Raw genomic sequence first — 4,458 nt, 5'->3', positions numbered from 1 at the left:
CTATCCATCGGGTGCAATCATCTGAACTGGTAACAACGTCCTTGTTACCCTTCTTGGTCCGTGGTAAAGGACCAAGGATGTCGTTGGCCACTTGTTCCAGTGGTTCCCTAGATAAACATTGACCCGGTTTTCCTCTGACTTCCCTTGGTTGATTCTTCTTTGAGTCACCGACGGTACAGTTTGTCTCCTTCTCGTCATGAGGTTCACATAGTCGCCGGTCATCATTATCATGGTGTAAAGCTTCTTGTACGCAAATTTTGAACACCGGATTGTGTTCACTCTTAAGGTCACATGGTAATTTATTCTTTCCCAATGTAAGAGTTCCTTCACCCAAATTCAATTGACAATTATGCTGTTTCAGAAAATCAAGACCTAAAATCATATGTGACTCAACGTCAGCGACGACCACTTTATGTTCCGTAACTTCACCATTAATACCAATTTGAAGTTCAGTCTGACCTTCTGGTACAACTAAATCGCCGTTTGCCATTTGTAAGTTACTATGGTTTGGAAATAATTTAGGTCTCACGCATCTTTCTATCTCGTAATATTTCTTTGGGTGGATAACTGTTATTACTGAACCCGTGTCAATGACACAATTAATTTTTACATTGTTAACAAGCACATCAATTGTAAATAAGTTGGTACTGCGAGTATTTGAGTTCTTTATCCCAAAAACATGTGGCCTTTTCTGTTTTGTAGTTGACGTTTGGCCGCCGACGTAAACTACTGTGCGTTTCCCTGGTTCTCAGGTTCTCTGGTTGTCACGTCTTTTACGTACTCTGGTTTTCTTTGGTTTCTGTATGTTTCATTTTTTAGGTGCCGTTGTAGTAACCTGCATTCTCTTTTGATGTGACCGTCTTTCTTGCAGTAGAAACAGGGACCTTTCTTGTAAAACTTCTTTTCTGTGTTTTGACTGATCATAGCTATTTGATATGAGTTTTCATCGTTTTCGGTTATGTACGTTGGTTCCTCTGTCTGCATACGCACTGCAACTGTATTTCGTCTCCCCCGCGCTTGTTGAAAGGCCTCATATTCCAATGCCAGTCGCACTGCATCTTCTAGGTCTGTAGGTTTTCCTTGAAATACTGCCCATTCCATTTCTTGGTCATTTTAACTTCCGATGAACGAATCTTTGGTTATCTGGTCGCGGAAACTTAGGGGTGCGTTCGGGTATGACATTCTCGTAAGTCGCTTTATGTCTTGCATTAATTCTGTGATCGTTTCGTTTTTCTTCCGTATTCTGCTCTTTAGTTGCGTCTTGTAGATTTCTGTTTGGTTTTCTGGGTCAAATCGTGCTGCTAGTGTGGTAACAAGGTGACGAAAATTATACCGATATTCTGGTTGTAGGTCACTCAAAACGCTTAGTGCCGGGCCGCGTAGACTGGTTGCTAACTCTAATGCCTTTGTTTCCTCATTCCAGTGGTTCAATTGGGCGATCATGTCGAAATGAACTATATAGTCGTTCCAGTTCATGGTACCATCGAATGTTGCTGGTTTTCTCCCTTTAGGTTCCGTGGTACGCCTGAATCCGTGGTCATAGGCTTGTCTTGTGTGACCATAATTTGGTACATCATAATCGACGCTGCGCATGGTCGGCTGAAATTGGTTGGTCTCATCATTGGTAGTGTAACTTCGTGGTACCGTCGGGTTTGACCAACTTGTCCTTGAAGGTTCATGATACCGAAATTCTTCACATAAATTTTGTAGAGGTGTATTTCTGTATGGTCGATGCTCACTGCGTATTTGTTCATCTTCAGACGTAGTTCTGGTACCGGACTGCACGCAATTTTGGTCTACATATTGGTTGTTAGCACTCGTTGGTCTCACTTGAGATTGTAATTGGTTCATCTGGGACTTCAACATTTTTAATTCTTGTAGAATTATGTGTAGACTGTTGTTGGTACATGTATTGACTGCGCTGCCGTCTCCTATCTGGTCGTTGTTATTAACCCGCAAAAGAACTTCTTTGCTTGGAGTACCGTCGATAAATCGTGGTTCTTTTGGTTCTGTATTATGGTCACTTTCCTCAACCAATTTTTCGTTCCTCGACATCTTTGTAATGGTTTAGGTTCACAATTCACAGGAAAGCGGATCCCACCGCTGCCACCAATGTAACGAGACCGAGGGTATCGTGTAATAAACTCGTGGGCCGCTATTGGTCTTCTGGTCACTTGGTCGAGGTTTGATGGTTCCGTTGGTCACAGTTTATATTATGGTTAATGAGCAATTTTGGTCACTTAATTGGTTAATGGAATTACCAACTTTTAGTCACTTGTTTGGTTGACGTTATGACCAACTTTTGGTCACTTCTTTGGTTGACGTAATGACCAACTTTTGGTCACTTATTTAGTTGACATTATGACCAACTTTTGGTCACTTCTTTGGTTGACGTAATGACCAATTTTTGGTCACTTTAAATAATGTTTGTTAGGAATAACACTTGTTTAAAGTTTATAACATTTATTAAGACGATCAAATGGTTCACTTATAAACACACAAAATGGTACACTGTAACTTGGTTGGTACAACGTTATTTGGTTAAGAAAAAGGTGACCAACCGATGGTCAATACAGGACGTTCCTACTAACTTGGTCCCCTTAATGGTTTCGTATACATAGACTTGGTACCGTCTTATAACCGAAGTATACGGAGTCGTTCCCCAAAGTGACTTAGGTCACTTTTCCCTTACCAGGGAAGGCTGTGTGCTCCGAGTCGCTCCCCACAGCCGACTGAAGTCTAAACCCAAAACAGCTGGTTTATATAGACAAAAGTTGTTATGATGACGTAAGAGACAATCAGATACCTATATTACGTCACAATCAATAAGTTAGCGGGTTTTAGCCAACAAAATTACCTACTAAATTAATAACGTTGTACCCATATAAAACATACAAAATACATCACTTTCTCATTAAATTATACATGTTAAATTAATAAAGTCATTAAATCAATTATTGTTCATTTCTTTCGTTAACTGTTCATTGACAATTATTTACGGAGTTTATAAACATCGGGTTCAAGTTCCATATATTCCAAACTTGTAAACAAGAATTAACCCGAATTTCACAGGTACACTTCGTGAAACGTAACAATATCAACGTACCCTAACATTGTAAATGGCACAATGATCCGTTCAAATCATAACGACGAAAGAAAAAATGAAAAGATAGAAAAAAATTCTCTGTTAGGACCATTATCCACGAATTTACGTATCCACGAAACTGTGAATTTTACTAAATCCACGAAAATTGATGCCCACGAATATTAATGAAACCACAGTAATAATAATTAAAGATAAATTAATCAACCAAAGTTTCTCATTCCCGACGCTTAAGAACAACGTTCAAACAGCACTCCACTTGAGTTTCCTGTCCTTTTAAAATAATACTTATATTTCCTAAACCTTGACAAAACAACATGAATACGCTGGATATGATTGAATAATTATTTTCGAAGGAGAGATATTTAGCTAAGTAACAGAGAAAACTTGGTACAGTGTATACACATGAGTCAGAAGAAAGATATGGTATAAGTTTTGTAAGTTCTATGGTCAATACAATGACCGTGTCAGCAAGTGAAGGGTATGAAGATAACGCACAGTATTCAAAGCGGTACTTAGGGATCACTTTATATGCAGTCTATCTGTCCGTCCGTCTGTCACACATTATATCTCAAGAACTGTAAGAGATAATTGGAAATTTTACACATTGTTGCTTGGCACTATAACTTTTGTAAATTACTAGAGCTACAGACCTCCTGAGCTTGGACTTGACCTACTTTTCAAGATAGTTCATAGTGCCGATATAAAACAAATATATATGTTTTTTCAGGTAAGAAATGTGTCCCTGCAATTAAGTATATGTGCACCATTTGTCATAATAAATTATGAAAAAAAATTCAAGTATTACACTCGACCTTGACGTCAGACCTACTTTACAAACCATTCCCCCCGAGAGGCGGGATTTTGATCATTATTAGAATTTATATATGTTTATGAACTCATTATACTGCACTTTGATATTCTGTTACCACACAGACTTATTGTCAAATATTTTGAAATGCATTGGATCTGTACTCCACAATGTAGACTGACTGTTGCAGTGAAGATAAACTGAAATGTGTTGGAGGACTGTTGGAAACAAACATTACTTTGAAAATGTAAATATTAAAATACTATGAATATACTTATTCCATAATTGATCGTGTAGACCTACAATTGCAGTAGAGACAGACTGAAATATCTTTTGAAGTATTGTTGTTAACATATATTAATGATATGAGAATAAATAGTTATCTCTAATATTAAAACTTCAATTCATTTATTCATCTGAGGGTTAGGGAAAAAGATTGTTTTGAACTGTAAGATTCTTTTGCAGTTTTATAATATTCATTGTTTCTTTGCAGGAAAATACACGAATAATCATGCAAATAGTATTTATAAGAAGGTAACCACTC

This window comes from Saccostrea cucullata, unplaced genomic scaffold (genome assembly GCF_032062105.1).
Source record: "Saccostrea cucullata isolate Sc308-1 unplaced genomic scaffold, CSIRO_AGI_Scuc_v1 ctg1251, whole genome shotgun sequence".
NCBI classification, from domain to species: domain Eukaryota; kingdom Metazoa; phylum Mollusca; class Bivalvia; order Ostreida; family Ostreidae; genus Saccostrea; species Saccostrea cuccullata.
The sequence above is the reverse complement of the archived record's forward strand: the minus strand, read 5'-3'. Positions refer to the sequence as shown.